Source organism: Octopus bimaculoides, chromosome 20, assembly GCF_046866305.1.
Source record: "Octopus bimaculoides isolate indiv1 chromosome 20, ASM4686630v1, whole genome shotgun sequence".
NCBI lineage: Eukaryota > Metazoa > Mollusca > Cephalopoda > Octopoda > Octopodidae > Octopus > Octopus bimaculoides.
Genome location: NC_142947.1, coordinates 4,666,842 through 4,676,841, shown reverse-complemented (window position 1 = coordinate 4,676,841; position 10,000 = coordinate 4,666,842). Strand labels below are relative to the sequence as shown.

Genomic DNA, 10,000 nt, shown 5'->3' with positions numbered 1-10,000 from the left:
CACCCTAGGAGTTCCTTCGGATCTTTTTTAAAACGGGGGCCATATTTTTCATTAACGAAACACTTTGAAACTTGGAACACTGGTAGAATGTGTCATATAAAACATCTTTTTCTCTTAGTCTTCTTTAAGAAAAAAAAGAAATCCATAAGTTATTCCATGTTAAAGTTGTCGTATTTCTGTAATTTCAACCAAGTCTTTCCGTACCAAAAACACTACGTAAAACATTAATGAAAAATGTGGCCCCCGTTTTAAAATAGATCCGTTCCTTCTGTGTTTACAATTAGTCACTGATACTAAAACGGCTCCATCGTCCTGTTTTAGATGTTTCAACGATGAGTCGCAAAACTCGTTGTTCTAAGCGACAACAGTTCGGCGTCATTGACGTATGAACGTGCATCTGATTGGTTACTTTGTTGTTTTCAAATTAATAACAAAAATGATCACCTACGAAGGGCAAAAGAATACTATCAACATTCCTATGAAACAACTTCTTCTTCACGGATTATCTCATAACACGGATTATCTCATAACACGTGTCATCTCACAACACGTATGTCCACCTCCACATATTCTGCAGTTACTTACGTTTCTTTGCATTACGTGTTTTTGGTCATTTCTGGTGGGGAGGCTTCGGTCTTCCGCTGCAATTAAAATTCCTTCAGTCTCTGCTTTGAGTGCTGAGCTTCTCAGCCATTGCTGGGATTTTGCTTTGTCTTTTGCTTTTGCGTTTAGTTTAAACCAGTATTTGCCATGAAAGGGCTTTTCTTGCCATCATTTTAACATGATCCGTTTTATTATTATTATTATTATTATTATTATTATTATTATTATTATTATTATTATTACCATATGTTTAGCTTTTGCTTTGTGTTTGTACAAGTTGACTCCGAGTCTCACCCGGAGACCTCAAGAAACAACAAGTTAGAAGTTCAAGTGGGTATTATGACTCGGGTGTTATATTTTTAGTATTGTTCTAGAGAGTGTCTGTCAAAACATAAGAAAAGTAAAAGTTTGTTTTGAAAGTCATTTGATGATAAGACGAGTGTTTGCTATTATGTACATTAAAACATACTGCCAAGAGCATCGCAATCACTAGTGTGACTAGCAGAGTGATAATCCCCGTTCCTGTTAATATATCTCAATATCACCAAACACAGCCTGCATGTGACAGTTTGGGTTTCATTAGTGAAGGGGAAATAGGTCACATCTTTTTGGAAATGAATGCATAAACGTCTTTTTCACTGGCTCATATAACATCAGATTACTCAAACGGTACTAATTCGACTCACCGGAACTGGTGAGATTTACGACTTTTGTCAGGTTCCAATACTGAACATATGCCAACAATATTATTTTACAGAATATTTTAAAATTAATAAAATAAAACTTATAAAAATGAAATATTGCCGCGATTCGCTTATTTAATAGGTCTGGATTAAAAGAACCTTTACCCTTTTCTAATCTAGGCACAAGGCCCGAAATTTTGGGGGAGTGGGCGCAGTCGATATGATCGCCGCCAGTACACAATTTATCGACCCCGAAACGATGAAAGGCAAAGTCGACCTCGGCGGAATTTGAACTCAGAACGTAACGGCAGACGAAATACCGCTGAGCATTTCGCCCGGTGTGCTAACGTTTTTGCCGACTCGCCGCCTTTACTGATTCATCTATACGCCATTTCTTGCCGTTGTTTAGCCCCAGGTCAATCTTTATTGACGCGACCTGCTATTAAAAGCTGGCTGCTATTTCTAGCTGGGTCTACCTACCATACAGATGAGCCCCTCTTCAGTTGGAATATCTCAGTTTGTTTATAAAGAAATGAAAATAAGCAAGGCCTCTGTTCGCTTATCATTAAAACAGTTTGTAACTAATATTTGTTTACGGTCAATAGAAATATTGTGTGTCTCCAGCTAAGTTGAAGTAAAACATTTTTTTTATGTGTTTGGGATTATGTCGTGTGTGTGTGTGTGTGTGTGTGTGTGTGTGTGTGTGTGTGTGTGTGTGTGTGTATGTGTGTGTAAGCGTGTGCGTGTTGTATGTTTATTGCATTCTATGTGTTCTGAATATGTATGTTTGCATGCATGCATGCATGTGTGCAGGTCTGTATGTGTGTGTTTGGGATCATTAGTGCTTTTTCGTTAAACAAGCAGCCTTGTCATGTGGTTCGCCCTGCCCTGCCCTGATCCTGCCTCTGTAATCTATTTACCATTCAGCACACCAAACAAACACTTTACTGAAGTTTAAAACTACAGGCAAACCGCAATACAATTGTAACCCGAAACACCATTAATAGGTTTAATGTATGAAAGTGTATGTATGTATGTATGCATGCATGTATGTATGTATGTATGTATGTATGTATGTATATATGTAAGTTTCTTCTTTGAGTTTTATTTCAGGTCTTCTTGAGAGAATCCAAGCCAGTTGCTAACAAAGTGACAAGATTTTCTGAGTTAAGAGAGTTCCTGGTGTTTGTAAGTATGCGGTTGAGTTGGTGTGTTGGTTGAACTGTTGATGTACACATAAAAGTGTGTGCATCTATTCACATGAGAATCTCAGATGGAGAATTTTTGTAATGTCTTACAGAGTTGGCCAAAATCCGAGGTACCACTGTATATTTGTTCGAATGCTTTTAATCATAACATAGGGATGTTTCGGTTATCCCTATTTCCAAAGCTTCATATTTTGAGAGTTGTTGTTGTTGTCGTTCTTCTTCTTCTTCTTCTTGACTTTCGCTGTAAGAAGACTTTGTTTCCTCCTATGTTTGACCCACGCTTTACTCAAGCATTGTCTTACGAAATTTTCTTTGGAGTAGTTGTAACATAAGAACTATAATTACGCAAGGAAAGTCTGCCCTCAATACTCGGGCGTCGAGAAAAAAAAAAAAGGAAGTAAAAAGGATTTGCTTTGCAAACTTCAAAAATTGTTTACGATGTTTTCACATCTAAAATGGCTACCAAAATAGCTACATACGCTACATGACTGAACACGGAACAAACAGGAACAAACAGATAAAGAAATGAAATGAAATAAAAACAGACCAAAACACACAACTGGATGTAGAAAAAAGAAGGAGAAAATAAATTACTTTGTGAACAATTAATAGTAAAAATATGTCAGACATTTAAATAAGCGGTTTTGAAGACAGCCATAGTAGTAATAGCGACAAGAACGACTTACGTAGAGTTAAACACTATAATCCATTAATACAATAGTTGTGTTAAAACTAATCTTTTAATACAAATTAGAAAAACAGAATTTGTTGACCCATCATTGTTACAAAGGTAGAATGTAGTGGGGAGGGTTAATTTTGTAAAAGTGAGAAGTATTTCTTTGCATCTAACCGGGGCCTATTACATACATACATACATACATACATACGTACATACAATATATACATGTACATATATACATGTCACTTAGTGTCAGCGTTAGTTCCTCCCGCATAGTTACCCTGTACATCGGACAGCAAAACGTTCCCAATCATTCCAGTCGCCTGTATCTTCCCGGGTGATTTTAGGTTGCTGTCTAATGTATTCGTTCTTTTGGCAAACAGAAAGCATGACCTGCAAAGTTCATTTGTCTTTCCGCACATATTCTCCAGTTTGTGATTCTGTCCCTGTAGGTAATGTTGAGTATTCTGTGTAGACACCATTGGTGGGATGCATTCACCCTTTGAGTGATCTTGTGTGTGTGTATGTATGTGTGTGTGTGTGTCCGTGTGTCTGTGCGTGCGTGTGTGTGTGTGCATGTGTGTATATATGTGTGTGTCTATGCATGTATGTAGGTATGCGCGAGTGTGTGGATAAGTATCTTTCGATAATATACATATCGGTGAAGAAAGTATATACATGAACGAAAGATTTAAATTCTTTACTCTGTACCGAGTTACAGACAAGATCTCTCTCTCTCTCTTTCTCTCTCTCTCTTTTTCTTTCTCTCTCTCTCTCTCTCTCTCTCTCTCTCCCCTCACTTTCTCTCTCTCACGTCACTCTCTACCTAAGAAACGCAGCTCACCCCTCACTCATTCAAATTCAAAGAAAATCTATACCCACCGACGCTTTTAATCACTAACCACAATAAACAAACGGAAACAAATCGTTTGATTATTGGCTGAAGTAAATTTACAATGAACTTTTACAACCGGACAAGCAACAGGAAGCCAGCAAAAGGCTTGAAAACCCATTCATATTACTATTTTCAGGTGTCATCTGTTGCAATATGACCACAGCTGCTATAAAATCTTGTATGCATTATTTATATGGCGTTCATTAAAGCAACATGGCGGAGAATTCCAAATAGATTATTTGATTTAACTAGAATCCGATAAGCTTCTCCCCCACCATGTCAATATTAGTTTTGTGTTTTGTTTTTGCAGCATAAATGTTTGAAAATGAGGTATACTTTGTATGGGAGGTCTTGTATGTGCGTATGTGTATGTATGAGAGTGAATGTGTATATATATATATATATATATATATATATATATATATATATATATATATATATATATATATATATATATATACATATAAGTGTGTGTATATATATGTATATACACATACACACACATATACATATATATGTATAAGTACAATATAATCCGAAGTGTACAATAGCCATCAAGGTTGATCTTACCAGTCGGTTTCGCGCTCGGGGCACAACGGAATGTTAGGTAACAATCCGATTATATAACCCTACGCTCTTCAGAGGTAGCCACTATGGAATGAAATATGGCGATTACTCTCTCTATATATGTATATCTTTATACATACATTATATATATATATATATATATATATATATATATATATATACGCGCAAACACGCATATATGATATAAACAGAGACTGCTGTAGAAGTAACTGAAAGATCTAGAATTTCGTACCAGTTGCTGATACTTTACCAATGGAAGATTATACACACACACACACACACACACACACACACACACACACACACACACACACACACGCACACACACACAACGCCCGGTCTGGGAATCGAAACCGCAATCCTACGACCGCGAGTCCGCTGCCCTAACCACTGTGCCATTGCGCAGAAATCTTTGAATATATATAGTTCCTACCTTTCATTAAATATGAACCACACACACAGCCCCCCCCCCCAGTTTCATATACGTGTGTGTGTGTGTGTGTGTGTGTGTGTGTGTGTGTCTGTGTGTGTGTGTATTAAACTCATTCATGTATATTCTCTCCCTCTCCCTCTGTCTATATCCATTATGAACGGTTTGAATTTATGTAACAATGGATGGGTTTCAAACGCACTCGAAATCCAGACCCGGCAGAGTATAAACCGTCGTACGTTGTATTATCCAGTCATCCATTAACAGCTGGCATCGACCATGTACTGCAGTAATTAGCGAATAAGTATGTTACACCCATTAATTAAAATAGAATGTAATTAATTGGTCAGTGCTGATGACTAAGTGTAAATTAAGTATACTTTGTATGTATAAATATATATATATAGATATAGATATTTATATGTGTATGTATGTATGTATGTAATGCATGCATGTATGAAGGTATGTTTGTATGTAGGTATGTGTGTATGTTTATATGTATATATGTACGTACGTATGCATGCAGGTATGTATGTATATGTGTATGTGTGCATATATGCATGTGTGTATGTGTATGTATTTACGCATGCATGTCAATGAATGTAAGAATATGTGTCCTGCTTTATGTATGTGTACATATGCGTGTATTTCTACACGTGTATGTCTCTCTCTCTCTCTCTCTCTCTCTCTCTATACACACATATATATATATATATATATATATATATATATGTGTATATATATAAAATACGCATTCACGCAGGCGCACAGCCACACACAATATATATGTATAATACGAAGGCGCGCGCGCACACACACACATATCCACACACATCTGTGTATAGGTCAAGTGGCTTGAGAATGCTACTGGTTTCATGCAACCCGGTGCTGCAAGTAATTCTGTCGCGTCGTCAGCGAGGCGACTCAACTGGCGACTCCATCAAACTTGCTTAGTGAGGGTACAGGTCTGGGTTTCGAGTGCGTTGGAAACCCATCCATTATTATATAAATTCAAACCGTTCATAATGGATATAGACAGAGGGAGAGGGAGAGAATATACATGAATGAGTTTAATACACACACACACACACACACACACACACACACACACACACACACACACACACACACACACACACACACACACACACACACACACACGGATACAGTGCAGGATGTAAAACAAAGCCTTTCAAAGAGCAAACGAACTTGGGAAATCTATAGTCATCCGATAATGTGTACGAATGCACATTAGATATGTTTATGGTTTGGGACATGTTTATATAACAGTGGAATGAAGGCTTGGAAGAACTAACCTTCACCTCCACAGCTACGATAAGAAAGTAGAAAAGTAATTAATAGATTATTGTTTATTAATTAAAAAAATTGACAAACGTTCTTTACAGCTGTTTCAATTCAGGCTCTCAGAAAAAATAACAGTTAACGGTTAGCAGCCGTTTACTCAACATGAGGAAATTGAACACCTATTTTGTACATCTTTTTCTATCTCTGAAGAGATTCGACTTTCAAAATAATTTTTTATTTAATTAATTTTCTGAGAGCGTGAATTGAAACAGCTGTAAGAAATGTTTGTCAATTTTTGAATAAATAAAGAATAATTTAATTATCTTTCTATTAAAATATATATAAATCACGGTTTATATAGTTACTTTGCAGGGGAGTATTAAATATGATGTTTAATACTCTTTGTATGAGTATAGAAATTTATGTTTATACACAAGGATATATATATATATATATATATATATATATATATATATATATATATTCATTCATACATTACAACTAAGTTTAAATTTATGCATGTGCATATATATTTATATATGCTTATACCTATATGCCTTAATATACATATATGTACGCGTATACATAATTATTGCGGCTTTTTTTCAACATCTTTAAATGACGGTCTGACCGCCTGTCAAGCAAATGGGAAGCCGTAATTGAAGTAGATAGTGAATATGCTCCGGAATGATCATTTAAAGATGTTTTTGTTACATATTGTTATTGTTTTGTTGAATAAAATTTGTTGAAAAAATGCCGCAATAATTACGCACCAACCCAATATATATGCATTCACAAATGTTTTTTTTAATGTCAAGATATATATATATATATATATATATATATATATATATATATATATATATATATATATGGTTATGTATGTATATATATATATATATATGGTTATGTATGTATATATATATATATATATGGTTATGTATGTATATATATATATATATATGGTTATGTATATATATATATATATATATATATGTACGTACGTATGCATGCTTGTATGTATGTATTATGTAAGCAATTTAGCGTTAAACAATTACTCAGTACTTTTAATAGAATACGTTTATCAAACATTTATTTAGAAGAAGAGGAGTAATAGTGACCTCGTAGTTTCGGCCTGTTTAGCATTCGTCAATAAATACATACATACATACATGCATACATACATGCATGTCACATATCTATGTTTGTATGTGACTATAAACTTATAAAAAAAAACAACCCATTATTCTTTGTTGTTCAATTCGGAAATGATTATCTATATTGTTGAGTATATATAATGGGAGCGAGTATAAAATATTTGACTACTGTCAAGTGTATATAATTGGCTGTATATATCAACAAATAATTATCAACGGCGTGTTGATAGTGTCACGCCATGTTTATTATATATGGCGGATGCGACCTTCAGTCACGTACGTTCCACAGCTGCAACCACTTACATAAACACTACACACACGAGCGTGCGCATATACACATACACACAGATATGCACACACACACATATATTTATTAAACCTATTTACAAATCTGCGTAAATAATTTCCGGACAACCATTCGTTATTGAATGTTTCTTCTCTTTATCTCGCCAGTATGTGTATATATGTTTCATGTTAAGAGAAGTCCCTTAATAGTTATCAAGCCTTCCACATGAAGCTTCGGTGTTCGCCTCCATTTTGGATTTTCGTGCTTTAATCCAAGATGGAGATGGACCCCGATGTTCCATGTTGAAAGGCTTGATAATTATTATGGGATTTCTCTAAACATGAAAGCATCTGTAGCCATAATCCATAAATAATCTTTATCCATGTACACACACACACACACACACACACACACACACACACATACACACACACATATATATATATGTGTTTATATATTTACATATGCATACATGCATACATACATACATACATACATACATACATACATACATACATATATATATATATATATATATATATATATATATACACGCACTCACACACACGTCAGAAATACTACCGCCCCCGCTGCCGCTTCACCATCATAATCAGCGTCACAATTACCATTACAGCAGTAGGGAAACAACAACAAAAAGAACAAATGCAATGTTAGTTAATGAAAACACTCTTCTGTTTCATATTCCAAATTGTAGCCAGTTGTTTGTTATCGAAAGACACAGCTACCACCACCACCACCACCACTACCACCACCACCACCACCACCACCACCACTACCACCACCACCACTTCTATCCCCCACCATTCCTCCATTCCTCCACCCAAACAGTTGATTCTCGTGGGAACAGTTTTACATTGTTCAGCTTCATGGTATCACTTGCGTGAGCTGATATCTAACCCCAATGATGCACTTCCAGCCAGCTGTCTCCCCAATCCCGATTCTCTCTGTTGACTTTCATCATTTAAGCGCAGACGTCGCTCTGCTTTTCAACAGACGCTCTTTGCAATCATGTGGCTTTGAGTTCAATCTCGCTGCGCAGCAACCTGGATAAGTGTCTTCTACGATAGCCCTGGGCCAATCAAAGACTCGTGAGTGAATTTGGTAGACGGAAACTGTGTGGAAATCCATCGTGTATATATATATATATATATATATATATATATATATATATATATATATATATATATATATATACATATATATATATATATATATATATGTGCGTGTGTGTATGTGTATGTATATATATATATTATATATGTATGTATATATATGTATGTGTGTGTGTGAATACACACACACACACACACACACACACACACACACACACACACACACTAACTTAAATGCTAGAGTTGTCTCTTATTTTCTTGATTAGAATTCATAATTAAAACAATCTGTTCGCATTCTTCTTCACAATATGGATATAATTTGAATTAATCATAATCTCCTTGTTCACTTCATTAAGTATGTTCAAACCAACTTTAGAATTTCATGCTGAAGAGGTTCTTCAAAGACACCTGAAGACGAAAAAAAAAAAAAAAAAGAAAACAACAGAAAAACATATGGAATCCAAAAGACCCCAACACAGTAAGAACTCAAACCCGTGGCACACGGACGCTCTTCTGCCATTTCTAATAAACATGTCAACACAAATACGCCCAAATCTGATAGATTTCATTCGAATTACAGCTTTACCATTCCTTCCATATCTAAGACACGCAAGATTTTCAAGAATTCCTTTCTTATAGTTTCTTAGTTTGGCCTTAAAATTATTTATTGAAGTCCCAGATACACCCTTAGCAATGTTAAGGGTGTATACATACATACATACATATATATATGCATATATTTATATCTATATGTTTATGTTTATATATATATATATATATATATATATATATATTTATAATTAAGTGGAGAATGGAGAAACAAACACAAGAACAAGCAAGGAGTGCTGGTTGCTTAGATACTTCAGACTAACCCTGAAATATTAAAACAATCCTATCATATACCTATATATATGTATATATATATATATATATATATATATATATATATATATATATATATGAGTATATATATATATATGTGTATATATTTATATATATTTAGTTTCCAGACATTGTCTACCTCGGAGTACAT

At 34.9% G+C, this 10,000-nt stretch overlaps 1 protein-coding gene across 2 annotated transcripts in view; it reads left to right on the top strand.

Annotated features, from left to right (window-relative positions):
- LOC106867441 (allene oxide synthase-lipoxygenase protein) overlaps positions 1–10,000 on the top strand; it is a 55,653-nt gene that overhangs the window by 14,184 nt on the left and 31,469 nt on the right. The window lies entirely within an intron of this gene.